Here is an 18143-nt window from a genome sequence, read left to right on the forward strand (position 1 = left end):
ATATTTGTATAGAACTAGAATGTGCCATGAAATATCACAAAATAATGGAAATGTCTATGCAACATCACAAAGCCTTCCATTTCGATTCGGATTTGGATTCGATTTGGCAGTGGTGGTGAAACACACCCCCAACAGCCCCCGCTTAGAAAACAGGAGCAGCAAAACTATAGTTCGGTGCCAGTTCAATGGTTCAGTTTGTCTCTAAATATAAATATAGTATAGACCAAGCCTGTGGCAGACTGTGAGAATATTGCGAGAAAAGAGGATTTTGTCTATTTTTGTGGTATTTCCTGAGCCACAATGCTACGAGCTATAAATTATGTCCTAGCACGTTTTTCTATTACACACATACAAACACTTCAGACAAATACCAATGCCAGAAGACATACTCTCTCACTCGTGTGGTTCATTGTGATGCTACTGGATGGTGTAAAAGCATTCTGAATCAAAAAATCGTATTTTAAAGAGCTGGAAGAAATACAAGGAAGGAGGCTGTTAGCAGATTTATGGCAATATTTTGATTTCACGGTTTGTTTGTTTCGTTTTAGACGATTTGAAGTTTTTTGATTCGTTACGATTCTTTTAAATTTGAAAAAAAACATCATTATCCATAAAGGATTTTTTTAGGAAACTGCTTTTTAGGAAAAAAGAAACACTATTGGTATAAAGAGATTGTAAGTTTTCTATGCTATTAGATATGGATGGTCAGTAAAAATATGTTTTTTTTTTTTGTATCCTATCGTCAAGGATGAGACACTTGAGAAATGGCTTACTTATTACCTATTTATTTTTATACAAAACTATACAGACTTTTTTATAATACGAAGTAAAATTTGTTCATTTATTAAACATTACGAATTCTTTTTTTAAAGACAGGTTAATTATTTTAACTTAAATATTTTTTTTTTTTTCAAAATTCAGATTTCTTTCAACAACTATTCATTCGATTTGCTTGATTTTGATTCTACAGTTTGTAATTAGTTTCTATACATTTTCTCTTAGGCAAGATAAAATTTCCTTAGTTGCGAAATTTTCCGCTTGAAACACGCTATCTAAAATGATGAGAGTCTTTTATTCTGAGAGATAGGGCTTTTGAGATCAAAGAAAACACCCCAAAAAAAAGAAAAAAAATTCAAAATAAGGAAAAGTATGCAAAAATCTTATGAAATATTTTTTTTTTCAAAATTTAACATTTTTGAAAACATTGAATTTTTGTTTGGTTGATCGAAACGATTTTTATTGACAAAATAAACTCAAGAGAATTCGATTTTGCTCATGAAATAGTGATTACCTGATTACAAATAACACTGGTCTGCCTTTAAATCCTCCTTTAAATAAAACTATACTTTTCTAAAGGATTTTTGTATTCTGATTCCGAATCCGAAGTCAGAATTGACCTAGCACGTTACGTTTTTTAGATATTCCCGTTAGAAAATCTGAAAAAGCCATTTTTTTTTGCTGTTTTCTAAGAAATATTTTGGCATAATGTTATCTTTTTCAATTAAAATTGTTACGGTTTATGAAAGAACTTATTTTTTTCTTTCAAGTTCAGCTTCAATCTTCTCAATATCTCTTTTCATCTCCGAGATATCTTAATTTAAGTAAGTTTAGTAGGTTTGGCATATCTTACCATAAAGTAACTGATCCCTTAAAATTAATATATCTTTCTCCCTAGAACAAAAGTATACTTTCTAATGGACTTTAGTGTGCTAATTTTGAATCCGAACTCAAAAAATTTCGGTCAGCTCTGGTTTTTTTTTTTAAATATAGTAGTTTTTTTTTTTAGATTTTCTAAAAAAAACCTTGATTTTGTGATACTTTAATGCTAATATCTCAAAATCCTGACGTGATAGAATTTTGGATAGAGTTTGGATTCTAACTCAGCACATCAATAAACTATAAGAAAACATACTTTTGTTTCTAGGAGAAACAAATCTGAAGCTTTACAAGGCAGTTTATCGAATGGTTTATTACAAATAAGATATTTCTAAATAGAAAAATAGTATATAAAATTACAAAACACGTAAAAATTGTATTTAATGTATTTTATTATGGTTTTCTGTACATATTTGACTTTTTAAATATAATAGGCGTTGGTATTTTACATTTTCTTTAATTTAGGTGGTTTTGTTCGTGTAGGATTTACTAAAAAGTGAAGGATTTCGATATTTCTGCTTTTTTTGTCAAACAGTATTTTAAAATATGAGTAAACATTAATGTAAATCATTAATCATTAATGTCAATCGATAGGTCATATAACGAAGAATAAGTTCTCCAAATTTGAGCTCAATGCGACAAATAGTTTTAATTTTATACAAGTTCAAATGAATCTAAAAATGTGATTTTTTAGAGACTACCCACATTTTTCAAAAATCATTTTTACAAAAATGGTACCTGATAGAATATTTCTTAAACCATATTTAGATTCAGGAAAGTCTAATCTTTCATAATATTAAAAAATTATTTGAAGGTGAAAAGAAAAATTATATTTTGCAGACCAGTGTAATGTATGTCATTTACAACTGCAAAAATTTCGTGTTTTATTTGATCTGAAAAGTTCCATCCCTCAAAACAGAAAAAATTGTTGATGAGTCTGTATAATGTTTGCCGATTTATTTAAGGTAGGTATATTAAGCTCGAATAATAACAAAACCTCATTTTAATCTTATCATATCACCCATAGTTATAAGGAACCAAACAGAAAAAACATGAACACAATAAATAGCTTTTCTAAAAATAATTATCATTTTATTATAAAAAATAGTGAAGCAAACTAAAAATTTTGATTTTTGGATTTTTGTAATTATTGTTACCATTAAAAAAAATACATTGTACAGAAATCGTAAAATTACAAAAATCAAGCTTTAACATGCTTGTTTTTTGTTTTATCATTATACGATATTATTTTTCTCTGAGACAACCTTTTGAAAATCACTTAAAAAATATGCATAGGTATATTTTTTTTTTGAATTTATTCAAAAATTCAGAAATATTCATTTATTGTATATTTCGTCAGTATTGTGAAAGTGGAGTGAAAAGTTTTTATCTCTAAGCTGACGATGTGACAGTTTACAAAGAGTAAAGAGTTTATTTTCAACTTAAATATTTAAGTTTCGTTCCATATTACCCTTTAAGCAAATCCAAGCAAAGTGAGCTTTCACTTTAACTTTAGAAACGATTTTTTTAAATAAATTACAAAAAAGATACGTATACACCACAGTGACCTCATATATTTTATTCATTTTTATTCCTCAATTTCTTATCAATTTCACATTGTTTTGCTTGGAAATGAAAATAAAGCAGGCTTGAATGTAAATAATATTTCCATATTTAAAGTAAAAATAAAGAAAAGTTGTATATATTTTTTTATTTCGTTGGGCATGTTATTGCTGGCTAGGTCAAGTCATTTATTTTCAGAATTAAATCTAGGGGTTTTAGTACAGGAAAGTTAGTAAAAAAACAGACATATTGTGGAACGAAATATAGGACGGCTGATTTTTTTAAATCTGAAAGAGGGGTATTAGAAAAGCTTAAGTCCTGGTTTTCGGGACGCCACCCCCCTGGCGAAATCCGCCATTTTGGAAAACGCGAATCGCTCTATATCTCCAAAACTATTTGTTCTAGAGAAATGGTTATCAGGCCAAAGTTCTTGGAAATTTAATAATCTTTTTCTTTGTCATACATTATTTTTCTGTGCGGGCAATAGTTTTGAGGTTATGTTGTTTTAAATTTTTCTCAGTCTCTATGATAGAAACATAATTTTTTAGCATAATTAAAGTTGTAGAACATCAAATTTCCATTAATTTGGTATACTTTTGAAGATTATTTGACTTTTCAAACCAAAGATACGAATTTTTGAGAGCAATCCCTTTAAATATTTTCAATAAATATACTAATATGTTTTTGCATATGATATGAAAAAAAGACTAAATCGTGTACGTAAAAATAAAACAACATAACCTCAAAAGTGTTGTCCTCGCTGAAAAACAGTGAATGCACAAGAAAAGATATTTATATTACCTTCAACTTTGGTAACTTATTCGGTCAAGTCAATAGTGTAGCAATTCACGTTTTTCAAAATGGCGGATTTCGCTAGGAGGTTGGCGTCCCTAGAACCAGGACTTAAGCTTTTCTAATACCCTTATTTCAGATTTGAAAAAATCAGCCTATATTTCATTTCACAAAATGCCTGTTTTATTTACTAACTTTCCTGTACTTAGACTATAGTTTTCAGATCAATAACTTTTGACTCATACATCGCATGACTTTCAAAAATATACCAAATTATTGGTAATTTGATGGTATAAAATTTTAAAAAATGATGTTACTATTAGCGGGAATGATAAAAACTTAAAAAAACCGAAAAAAAATAAATTAAAACAACATAACCTCAAAACTATTGCCCGCATAGAAAAATAATGTATGACAAAGAAAAAGATTATTAAATTTCCAAGAACTTTGGCCTGATAACCATTTCTCTAGGACAAATAGTTTTGGAGATATAGAGCGATTCGCGTTTTCCAAAATGGTGGATTTCGCCAGGGGGGTGGCGTCCCGAAAACCAGGACTTAAGCTTTTCTAATACCCCTCTTTCAGATTTGAAAAATTCAGCCGTCCTATATTTCGTTCCACGAAAAAGTCTATCTTTCCTGTACTATTTCAGTATTTTTGTTCTGTCAACAGCTTTTCTTCATAACATGGTTGAGAAAACATTCAAAAGGATTATTTAAAAATACTATCCACTTCAAAAAGCAAAAAAAAAGGGAATACTTAATTGATTTTCTTTTTCAGTATCAGAATATGGTAGATATATTCAAGATTCCATTGAGATTTTTTTTTTTTTTTTCATTTTTAAGTTATCTCTTTATATCAACAATATTTCCAAGTTGAGCGCAATACCAAATAAAGTACGAAAAAGAACTATCTCGGGAATGAAATGAGAAAAAGAGGAATGCAGTGAAGCGATTAAAGTTGGAAAAATTCAATAACGAAATCCAAAAAACGTTTTGGCACTGACAACCAAAATAAAAAAAAAATAAAATAAAACAGAACAGAAAGAAAAAATTAAATAAAATAAATAATAAAGAATATTTAGAGATAAATAGAGTATAAATGTTGGAAATAAATAAAGTACATATTTCTCAAAGGACCATCTTATTTATGGATCCTCTGAGAATTTATTTTCACATTTATTTATTTTCATTGTGGCGTTTAGGTTAAAATAAAATGAAAACATTTATATTTGGAGTTTAGTTTTTTTCTTCTATTTGACTGATTTATTGTACTGCAGGAGGTGTATGTGTAGAAAATTAAATAATTTCATGACTTAAAAACTGCTTTTTTTCAAAGATAAAGCTATTTTTGTCAATAAAAAAACTTACCTTTTAATAAACTTGTTGCCTCAGTCAAAATCGTTTCAATTTGTTCTCGAGGAAAAACATTTTTGTATCAGCATTTTGTGTAGAGCCTGTAAATAAAAAAATAAAAGGTTTTTATTATTGAAAATGTTTGCTCGGAACCAAAATCATACTAAAACCACAAATTTGCACTAAAATTCAACTTTGTGTTTTTTAAAGAATGATCTTTTTGTAATTTTTCAATATTTTTGAATAAAAATGACTTAAAAACAAAGCTGAAATTCATAGATATGTATAATAAAAAAAAAAAGTTTTGTTAAATTGCTTTTTAAATAAATAATTTTTTTGTTTAACAGTCATTTTGATAAATACTTTCCAAAATCGGCTTAGTTTTTTGTTACGTCTATTCAAAATATTAAAAACAACTACTATTTAGAAAATTTTCAAAAAACAAAAATTTTGAATTTAGTATTGATTTGTGGTTTAAAAACATGCTTTGGTTCCAAACAAACATAGTCAATAATAAAAACTCTTATATGCTATTTATTATTATTTGTTTAAAATTATTCACAAAATTTTGTAAAACAAAACAATTTGGAAATCTATCTAAAATTGGATTAAAATGTGAAAATTCAATACAAAGTGAAATGGAATTTATATCGATGTTAATGAATGTCTCTCTTCATCAATAAATTACATTTAATTGTTTGAACAAAACTATCACCAACATACACACAATTCTCTATTTTATTATTATGTACCTTTAACATAACTAAAAACAAGAATTTTGGATAATATTATCCATGCATTAAACATTATCAATTTAATTGGTATTGATATATTATTATTATTATTATATATATAACTTAATTTATTGCTTGCTAATTAATATAATATCACATTTAATTTATAATCATTGTTGGTATGTTTTTGAGGTTTGTTTTAATTTGCGTAGGTACCTGCAGGAAATTACATTTTTTTGTGCGATAATAGTGCTCATTTATTATGATTCTGACTAAATTATTGTTTGCATTACAAAAGGTTAAAAATAAATAATAAATTGAAACTAAAAAAATTAAAAGTTAAAATAAATGCCTTTTTTTCTGGTGTGTACAAATATTATAAATCAAAAACAGGATGTTAGGAAAAAAAAGCAAATGGTGAAATATGTCCCTTATCGTAATAATGGTATTTTGCTTACATACATATTTGCTGTAAGAAAAAAGAAAAAAGAGGTTGTCTGTAAAGCTGCTTTACGGACGATGATTTTACGTGATAACGTCGCGTCGTAGGAAAACAGGTTGTGTGCTTTTAAAATGAGCCATTTGAAGGGTTTATTTATTTCAAACAATCATAATTTACAAGAAAAAGCTAAAAAAAAATACCTTTTTTCTTTTTTCATTTAATTAATTTTTTTATTTTAAAAGCTCACCAAAAAAATTATACCATTAAAAAGCCAAATATTTCTTCTAAATAATAAAACCATTTTTAAATTTTTACAATGAGCAAAAAGTATTAAAATAATTTATTGAAAACAATAATTTCTTATGAAAAAAGTGAAAAAATCAGTTCTCACAAAAACTCATTTTTTTGATATAACAACCTATAATAAATTCTATAACACCGGAAAGCCTATTGCTACAGCTCAAAATATATATATAGATCATGCCTATTAGACATCTACAAAGAGAGCTAGAATTTTTTTGAACTCGATCAAATTTCATTAAAAAAAGCAAAAAAAAAAAACATGTAAATTTATCTTCTCACGCTATTAAATCCATTTTTTTTTTTCAACAATCTTTACAAATTTTTACTTCATCTAAAAGCTAATTGTCTTACCTAAAAATATATATATAGATCAAGTCTATGAGACATCTACAAAAAGAGCTAGAATTTTTTTAAACTCGATGAAATTTCATCAAAAAAGCAAAAAAAAACATTTATTTTTATTTTTAATAAATATGATTTAAAATCATGAAAATATAAAACCAGCATAAAAGTGTTCATATATGCGTTTCGCCCCGATATAATGGTTGGGCTCATCAGAAGATGACCATTACACCTTGTCTTGACGCATATTTTCCCGAATAAATCGAGATTCCATATAATCCGAGCTGCATAGAGCAACTGCGAATTATATAGTTGCTACAAGTCTTCAAAGAAGATAAATTGTAGCTATTTTTATTGCCTTGCTATGGCACTGAACATATTTTTATGTTCTCATGCTATTAAATGAATTTTTTCCCTAAAAACCTATAAAAAATTTTATACCATGTGAAAGCTTATTGTTTCACCTTTCAAATGACGTATCAATCTCATTTCAAAGATGCCTACAAGAGAAGTTAGAATTTTTTAAACAGCAACAGATCTCCACTGGTGGTTTGAGGTTTTTCGCAAGTTTCTTGATTTAACATTGTGTGGCTTGTAGTTAGTCTAGCGTTATGTGTGATATACCAAATGAAAGGTAGTTGTATCAGAATGCTCATAAATGTTTAATCAAATTTCTATCTGCTTTTGGTAAAAAGTTATAACCTGTTGAATTCTAAAATTTTATTTTACCGTTATCTCAAAATTGTGTTTACGAAAATGATTGAAATTTCGCACACATATTCCTCTATCTATTAAAAAAAAAAAGATAAAAATAAAAAACGCTAAAAATGGGTTAAAAACGGCCAAAAAACCTGTTTTTTTAAATTTATTTTTCTCCGTATTCAGTCAAAGCTCTTTTAACGATTCCAATACATATGTATGCATATGTATGTGCATTGATCAGCCCTACATGTCCTATATAACTTGAGATTTTTTGATCGCTCCAAAATAAAGCTAAAAATCAAAAACTACCCAAAAATACCCCTAAAAAAGTAGTATTTTTCAAAAATTCATATTTCAAAAAGCAGAGTGTTGGAAAAAAATCCGTATTAGACCCTTAATTTTTTTTTCCTTCATCTTTCACCTGGCATCTTTAGAATTGTCAAAAAAAATGTCCCCTACCCATAATCAACATTTTGTCATACCCACAACACCTGATCAACAACGTTCAAACAAAACGTTATAGCGGAGTTCCAGAATTTTTTAGATTTTTTTTTAAATGCAGTTATCCATAAATCAGTCTCCTCTATCTATAGCAAAAAGAATCAACTCTCTACAACCACGCGTTTAGATTTAAGTGCAAATTTCATCTTACCCTTTTACCCCTGTTTACCCTATTAAATAACGGAATTTTTAAAAATCCTTCATTGGGATTAAGATTTAGGTTATTATCTTTCAAATAAGCTATAGGAGATTTTTGTATCTCTAATAGTTTATTTTTAATTTTTAATTGAAATTTTTGGCCGCACTGCAAAAGTGCGAGGGTGGAACGGGAGAAAATGGCGTCACTTTTTTGTGGTAGCTGCCATGGTTCATCGATTTATAAGACGTTATCACGTCAAAAATTACAAAAATAATCTAAAAATGGAAGCGTTGTCCTTTATTCTGTCAATAAATAATTTCATCGATGTTATCATTTGTGCTAAATTTCAAAAGAAAAATTTTAGTGGCAAATTAATTGCAAAGTGATTTTTCGAAAGGGGATACAAGCATATATAATTTACATATTTTTAACAATTAATTTTTTTTTAAGTTGTTTTTCGAATAAAATAAAATAAATAAAATTGAAAAAAGACGTGATTTTATTTTAATTTAATAAAATTAAAAAAAAAAAAAAATATAAAAAAAGTTAAAAAAAATACTTTGAAAAAGAAAAAAAAAATTGAGGCTAAAAAGTTTTTTTTTTATTTTTCCAATTTTTTTTAAATTTGTATACATTTTATCTTAAAAAATGAGAAGAAATATTAGTCTGTAAATTTTGAATAAAATAAGTTCACCCTTCGACGACATAAAGATATGAGAAAAACTATATACATATGTATTTCAATTTTCTAGAAAAAAAAAAAACTAAAATAAAATAGTTTTGTGAGAATTACTAAGACTAGCTATTACGTACACAAAATTTGATAAAAAAAAACGAGTTATCCCTTATATAAAATGGTCGTCAAATTTATGCAAAAATCTGAATTGATTTTTTTTTTTTCAATTTCAAAAATTGAATCAATAAAATACGTATACGCCATGTTGAACGAAGTAAAAAATTCTCAATAAATTGAAGTATAGGTACTGTTAGGTATGTTTGTAAAACGTTAAGAGTTTCATCATCGAGGAATTTTTAAATTATAAAGAAATTTTGTTTATCCTAAGATATTTTTACTTCGATACTGTATAAGCAAAGCAGTAAAATGTAAGTGCTTGTTCGAAACTAGCTTCAAAACGGAAGTCCTTGTTAAAGATCAAATTTTCCTAGATTTTTTTTTACTTTTTCTGTAGGTATAGATTTCAAATTAAATGCATTGTTCTCCAAGCTATTCCGAACAGTAATATTAATATTATCAATTTTTAGAACTTAATATAAAGAATACCCATTTTGCATAAATAATATCTCATCGACTAGGTTATACCTTCGAAAAAAAAATTAAAAAAAATCAATTTTCATTGGAAACTTTATTTATGATTTCCGGCAAAAAAATTATTATTTATTTATTTGAAAGGTTTTTTCAACAACCCAAAAATCCATTTCACTATCCTCAATCATTTATCTATATGTATCTATGAATTTTATTCCCAAATCAAACAAAAAACCCTTTTCAAATATTTATTCTTTATCCTTTACACAAAAAAGAAGAAATAGAAAAAAAAAAATCCATATCACTTATAATATCTCCCTCGTCCCATCATAATCAATCTTTTTATCTATTTTCTTTCATCAATTTATGTTTTGAATTATTATTAAATTGCACGAAAAAATATCTCGTTAGTAAATATATACACGTAAAATGATACAACCAACCAACAAAATACAAACAAAAAAAAGGACAATTTTGAAAAAGATAAAAAAAAAAGATATAAGTAGGACATTGCCTAATCTCTTAACCCTATATCGCCTTCAAAATATTTATCCACTCGGACACACACATACAATAAAAGCTCAATCATTTTGACACCGGTTCAGTGCCTTCTCGTCTTATATCCTTTCTCCATTTTTTTAAATCCATTTTTCTTCCTCTTCGATTTGTTGGAGTTCCTTTTTTTTTCTTTTTTAAAGTCCTTTTTATTCAACACCCGTCAAGATAACACAAAAAAAAGTTTCGAGGAATATGTATTTTGAGGAAGTTTTGATGAGTGTTGACGTCAGGATTGATCAATATTTGATTCCAAAAAAAATACACATACATATGCAGGTGATATACAGATACCGCATTCTTTGTGTTTATGTACACATTTATGGTGGCTGCTGTTCAAAAAGTATTAACTTAACCCATGTCACACACTGGTTATGGTGGCCATCTTTTTCAATATTGGCACAAAGTAGATTGTACATATACGTATGCGTTTCGCCCCGATATAATGGTTGGGCTCATCAGAAGATGACCATTACACCTTGTCTTGACGCATATTTTCCCGAATAAATCGAGATTCCATATAATCCGAGCTGCATAGAGCAACTGCGAATTATATAGTTGCTACAAGTCTTCAAAGAAGATAAATTGTAGCTATTTTTATTGCCTTGCTATGGCACTGAACATATTTTTATGTTCTCATGCTATTAAATGAATTTTTTCCCTAAAAACCTATAAAAAATTTTATACCATGTGAAAGCTTATTGTTTCACCTTTCAAATGACGTATCAATCTCATTTCAAAGATGCCTACAAGAGAAGTTAGAATTTTTTAAACAGCAACAGATCTCCACTGGTGGTTTGAGGTTTTTCGCAAGTTTCTTGATTTAACATTGTGTGGCTTGTAGTTAGTCTAGCGTTATGTGTGATATACCAAATGAAAGGTAGTTGTATCAGAATGCTCATAAATGTTTAATCAAATTTCTATCTGCTTTTGGTAAAAAGTTATAACCTGTTGAATTCTAAAATTTTATTTTACCGTTATCTCAAAATTGTGTTTACGAAAATGATTGAAATTTCGCACACATATTCCTCTATCTATTAAAAAAAAAAAGATAAAAATAAAAAACGCTAAAAATGGGTTAAAAACGGCCAAAAAACCTGTTTTTTTAAATTTATTTTTCTCCGTATTCAGTCAAAGCTCTTTTAACGATTCCAATACATATGTATGCATATGTATGTGCATTGATCAGCCCTACATGTCCTATATAACTTGAGATTTTTTGATCGCTCCAAAATAAAGCTAAAAATCAAAAACTACCCAAAAATACCCCTAAAAAAGTAGTATTTTTCAAAAATTCATATTTCAAAAAGCAGAGTGTTGGAAAAAAATCCGTATTAGACCCTTAATTTTTTTTTCCTTCATCTTTCACCTGGCATCTTTAGAATTGTCAAAAAAAATGTCCCCTACCCATAATCAACATTTTGTCATACCCACAACACCTGATCAACAACGTTCAAACAAAACGTTATAGCGGAGTTCCAGAATTTTTTAGATTTTTTTTTAAATGCAGTTATCCATAAATCAGTCTCCTCTATCTATAGCAAAAAGAATCAACTCTCTACAACCACGCGTTTAGATTTAAGTGCAAATTTCATCTTACCCTTTTACCCCTGTTTACCCTATTAAATAACGGAATTTTTAAAAATCCTTCATTGGGATTAAGATTTAGGTTATTATCTTTCAAATAAGCTATAGGAGATTTTTGTATCTCTAATAGTTTATTTTTAATTTTTAATTGAAATTTTTGGCCGCACTGCAAAAGTGCGAGGGTGGAACGGGAGAAAATGGCGTCACTTTTTTGTGGTAGCTGCCATGGTTCATCGATTTATAAGACGTTATCACGTCAAAAATTACAAAAATAATCTAAAAATGGAAGCGTTGTCCTTTATTCTGTCAATAAATAATTTCATCGATGTTATCATTTGTGCTAAATTTCAAAAGAAAAATTTTAGTGGCAAATTAATTGCAAAGTGATTTTTCGAAAGGGGATACAAGCATATATAATTTACATATTTTTAACAATTAATTTTTTTTTAAGTTGTTTTTCGAATAAAATAAAATAAATAAAATTGAAAAAAGACGTGATTTTATTTTAATTTAATAAAATTAAAAAAAAAAAAAAATATAAAAAAAGTTAAAAAAAATACTTTGAAAAAGAAAAAAAAAATTGAGGCTAAAAAGTTTTTTTTTTATTTTTCCAATTTTTTTTAAATTTGTATACATTTTATCTTAAAAAATGAGAAGAAATATTAGTCTGTAAATTTTGAATAAAATAAGTTCACCCTTCGACGACATAAAGATATGAGAAAAACTATATACATATGTATTTCAATTTTCTAGAAAAAAAAAAAACTAAAATAAAATAGTTTTGTGAGAATTACTAAGACTAGCTATTACGTACACAAAATTTGATAAAAAAAAACGAGTTATCCCTTATATAAAATGGTCGTCAAATTTATGCAAAAATCTGAATTGATTTTTTTTTTTTCAATTTCAAAAATTGAATCAATAAAATACGTATACGCCATGTTGAACGAAGTAAAAAATTCTCAATAAATTGAAGTATAGGTACTGTTAGGTATGTTTGTAAAACGTTAAGAGTTTCATCATCGAGGAATTTTTAAATTATAAAGAAATTTTGTTTATCCTAAGATATTTTTACTTCGATACTGTATAAGCAAAGCAGTAAAATGTAAGTGCTTGTTCGAAACTAGCTTCAAAACGGAAGTCCTTGTTAAAGATCAAATTTTCCTAGATTTTTTTTTACTTTTTCTGTAGGTATAGATTTCAAATTAAATGCATTGTTCTCCAAGCTATTCCGAACAGTAATATTAATATTATCAATTTTTAGAACTTAATATAAAGAATACCCATTTTGCATAAATAATATCTCATCGACTAGGTTATACCTTCGAAAAAAAAATTAAAAAAAATCAATTTTCATTGGAAACTTTATTTATGATTTCCGGCAAAAAAATTATTATTTATTTATTTGAAAGGTTTTTTCAACAACCCAAAAATCCATTTCACTATCCTCAATCATTTATCTATATGTATCTATGAATTTTATTCCCAAATCAAACAAAAAACCCTTTTCAAATATTTATTCTTTATCCTTTACACAAAAAAGAAGAAATAGAAAAAAAAAAATCCATATCACTTATAATATCTCCCTCGTCCCATCATAATCAATCTTTTTATCTATTTTCTTTCATCAATTTATGTTTTGAATTATTATTAAATTGCACGAAAAAATATCTCGTTAGTAAATATATACACGTAAAATGATACAACCAACCAACAAAATACAAACAAAAAAAAGGACAATTTTGAAAAAGATAAAAAAAAAAGATATAAGTAGGACATTGCCTAATCTCTTAACCCTATATCGCCTTCAAAATATTTATCCACTCGGACACACACATACAATAAAAGCTCAATCATTTTGACACCGGTTCAGTGCCTTCTCGTCTTATATCCTTTCTCCATTTTTTTAAATCCATTTTTCTTCCTCTTCGATTTGTTGGAGTTCCTTTTTTTTTCTTTTTTAAAGTCCTTTTTATTCAACACCCGTCAAGATAACACAAAAAAAAGTTTCGAAGAATATGTATTTTGAGGAAGTTTTGATGAGTGTTGACGTCAGGATTGATCAATATTTGATTCCAAAAAAAATACACATACATATGCAGGTGATATATAGATACCGCATTCTTTGTGTTTATGTACACATTTATGGTGGCTGCTGTTCAAAAAGTATTAACTTAACCCATGTCACACACTGGTTATGGTGGCCATCTTTTTCAATATTGGCACAATGCAGATTGTACATATACGTAAGCAGCCAGCAGGAGTAACGGTATCAGAACTTTCGATAACAATGAAAGGTGTTGAGCATATCAATCAAAAACCAACAAGACATCCTCATGTACAAGAGATATAAGAAAAAGGGTGGATTTGAGTTGTATAACGCGGTTGTGTTTGTATGCCATGGTTCCAAAGTTCACTTTTACAATACCTCAGACCTTATTTCGAAGAAGGAGATACCGAAGACAGAATGGTGTTGTTGGCATTGAATATACCTGATGCTTTCTTGACATCGATTTATTGTAAATGGCGAAAGATAAAAGGGTTGCTTCCCTTCTTTTCTTGTGATGTGTGATCCAAATTCGAGGGGATGGTACAAAATTTGACACAAAATTGTTGTATAACATCTACCAAACAAATTGAATTTGCCATTAAACATAAATAAGAAGGGATTAGAATTAAAGGGGAAAATATCATTTAGTGCGGAATTGAAGCATAATCAGATAAGTTTTCAGGTAATTCAGGAGGATTCTAAGTTAATCTTAATTGAAGTTTTATATTTGTGCAAATTTATTTTAATAAAATCCGTTGAAAGATTTTATTTTATTATGTACCAAAAATAAGATGGATTTAGAGAAAGGAATAAAAATAAAATGTCTTCTGTATTTTTTTTTATCAAAAAAAAAAATGTTTGAATTCATGACAGAAGGAGTTTAAAATTTACAACTACCTACATGTTTCCAATATGAATGAAGAGGCTTTTTCAAACAATCTAGCACATAAAATTTTTGAGTGATTTCTCAAAAGAGAAACTGATTTTTTTTTTTTAAGTTGTTAGGATTAAAACTAACAGTTCTTCCCATATAATCAATAAACAAAAACTGTGTTTTTTTCTCAAAAGTGGCTCTTTTTGTAACAATTTTTTTAAGGTTTAGTCAAATTTTCTCATAATAAAAATTTCTATTTGCTTAACAAATAAGGAAAGTAGATTTTATATGGTATGAAAATCCTTTTTAAGGTTTTCAAATAAAGGCGACATTCTTTTCTAGTCTATAGAATGCTCGAATTTATTTTTAAAAGTTGTCTCTAGTTTTTTTTTTTTTTTTATATATAGAATGTTGGAAACAGCAAATTAGTCATGTCAAAATACTTTTTTTTCTAGACAACATTCGCATCAGGCTGAAAATTTTTACAGAAATTTAACTCGTCATTGAAGTTTCTTAGAAGAAATTTTTATTTAAAATAATTTAAAATGTAAAAAAAAATGTTTTTATATGTTACTCATCAGCATTAGGTGCTGCTATCAAAAAATAGTTGTACAAAAAATTGAAGAACTTGTTTTTTGTTCACTATTTTTTTCAATTTGCAAAAACGATCATAATTTTTGAACTTTATTAAAAAATATTTTATAAAAGTCAAATTTCTTAAAGTCCAAAATATTGCAGTAACTTTTGATTAAATTTTTAAGAAACTATTTTTGTAAAAAGATGTCACTAAGCAAAAAAAAATCAATGTAATTTTGCACAGAAATTTTACAATTTATTTGCTGAGTTACTTTTTTATACCACTCACCGTTGTTGACTCTTATACGAAAAAAAACGGTTATTTTTGACATTTTACATTTTTTTTACAATTGGTCTTAGAAAACAGTATCATAATCTTTTTAAATTAAACGCTACTTAAAGAACTTTCTGATAACAAAGCTAAGGACCTGTATAAGAAAAACCGATATTTTTGTCATTTAAACTTGAATAACTTCTGACGTAGACATGGGATTGAAGGAGACTTAAAAAAATCTTAAATTTTTAAAACTTGAAAATATTTTTTACACTTTAAGCAGTTACAGGAAAAACAATTATTTTAAATTCGTTTAAGGAATTTGAATCAGTCAGTTTTAGTAAAAAAAAAATTGGTGGTTAAAATAAATTTAATATTTAACATTGTTTAGAAAAATTTTAATTAATTTTTGTAGGTAGGTATACTCCTGGTTTGTTTATTTAGAAATACTAAAAATGCTAGATTTACAGTGAGTAGTTTTAAGTATTAATAAAGGAAGTGGGACTAGAGCCTAGCGCTTTTGTGCTTGAAAATAAAATAGGTACAATATCACTTAACACAAAATTAATTTTTTTTTAAGTCTTCAAAAAAATAAATAAAAACTTTCAAGAAACTAAGAATTTTGTTTACTTATTCTTCGTCTTCTTGACGCAAAAAAGCATGTTAAAATCCATTTATTTTAATACAGATTTTATTTATTTTATTTTAAAACAGATTTTATTTTATTTTTTTTTAATAATAATAATAATAATAATAATAATAATAATAATAATAATAATAATAATAATAATAATAATAATAATAATAATAATAATAATAATAATAATAATAATAATAATAATAATAATAATAATAATAATAATAATAATATTAATAATAATAATAATAATAATTTAAACTACATATATGCCTGTAAGACATAAGATCTTTTAAATGCATACTAAACGGCACTTTTATTTTATTAAAAACTCACACTTTGAGTATTGAACTAGGCTAACTAGGTCCTAGAAGATAGTACCTACCTACACTTTATTCTACGCAACTTCAATCATATGATTTGTTTACCCAATTAAAAAAAAAAATCAATACCGTGCGCGCCGTTTTCAAAATTTTTAAATTTTCAATTTTATAAATGAAAAAAAAAAACATGTCCCGTTTTTGAAAAATGTATTTATTTTGAAGTGAAAACTTCTTTTTTGTTTTAATAGATAGATGAATGAAATTTGTACTGTAAATAACTAATTAAATAAATTATAATTGTACAAAATTTCAATTAATTTCATATTCAAAATTCGGAGATAACGGTAAAAAGATGTTCTTTTCCAACAAACGTTATATCTTTTGATCTAGTGCACATACAAATTTGGTTTAACTTTAATACGCATGCTGATAACATAACCTTTTATTTGAAATATCACACATAAAGTTACGTGCTCTACAAGTTACACAATCTTAAATTTAAAAATACCTCAAAACACCTGTGGAGATCTGTTGGCGATGACCAGCTACCAGTGTAGGAAGTACCGTAATCTAAGTCTGGAAATTCGACATGGTTGACTTTAAAAAATTCTAACTTCTATTTTAGACATCTTTGAAATAAGATTTATGCATCATTATACAAGGTGAAACAATAAGATTTCACATGGTATAAAATTTTTTATAGGTTGTCGAACAAAAAAATTGATTTAATAGCATGAGAACATAAAAATAAATGTTTTTTTTGCTTTTTGGATGAAATTTCATCGAGTTTAAAAAATTCTAGCTCTTTTTGTAGATGTCTCATAGACTTGATCGATATATATATTTTGAGCTTAGACAATAAGCTTTTAGATGATATAAAATTTATCTAGGTTGTCATATAAAAAACATGGATTTGAAGGTGATAGAATAAAAATAGGTAGATTTTTTCTATTTTTTTTTTTTGCAAGAAAAATGATTTTTTAAGGTTTCACTTCTACCACGTGTGAATTGCACACATGATTTTTTTTTATTCTTTTTCCAAACATTTTACAATTAGGTACTCGAATATTTGGTATGCGAGTTATTTAAAGTAAACAAACGAAATTTATAAAAAAATCATCTGCTTGTAGGACCTTTACTAAAATATAATCGCATGCATTCACTTTGTTATTTTTTTAATGATTCAATTTATTCTTAACCTTTATTATGTACAATTAGCACTCCTTAGTCACTGTATACTTAGTCAATTTGGTAGTCAACATTCTATAGCATTTAAAATTCTACTGAAATAAATTTGAAATTCTGAAGAATTTTGTTTTTGTTCTAGAAGAAAAATCAAAGACTCAAATACTTGGAACTAATCTAAAGTCAATAAGACTGAACAAAATTCTGATGAAACAAATAAATAAAGTAGATCTCTTTCAAAGTGAACTTTATTGCATGTTAGATATTATCAACCTAGCTTGTTTTT

At 26.8% G+C, this 18143-nt stretch overlaps 1 long non-coding RNA gene across 3 annotated transcripts in view; it reads right to left on the bottom strand.

Moving 5' to 3' along the window:
* LOC129907821 (uncharacterized) overlaps positions 1-18143 on the bottom strand; it is a 147467-nt gene that overhangs the window by 107373 nt on the left and 21951 nt on the right. For all 3 annotated transcript variants that reach the window (XR_008771180.1, XR_008771179.1, XR_008771178.1), the window contains exon 2: positions 5382-5467. This is a non-coding gene — a long non-coding RNA (uncharacterized LOC129907821). The remainder of the gene's footprint in view (positions 1-5381; positions 5468-18143) is intronic.

This window comes from Episyrphus balteatus, chromosome 1 (assembly GCF_945859705.1).
Source record: "Episyrphus balteatus chromosome 1, idEpiBalt1.1, whole genome shotgun sequence".
NCBI classification, from domain to species: domain Eukaryota; kingdom Metazoa; phylum Arthropoda; class Insecta; order Diptera; family Syrphidae; genus Episyrphus; species Episyrphus balteatus.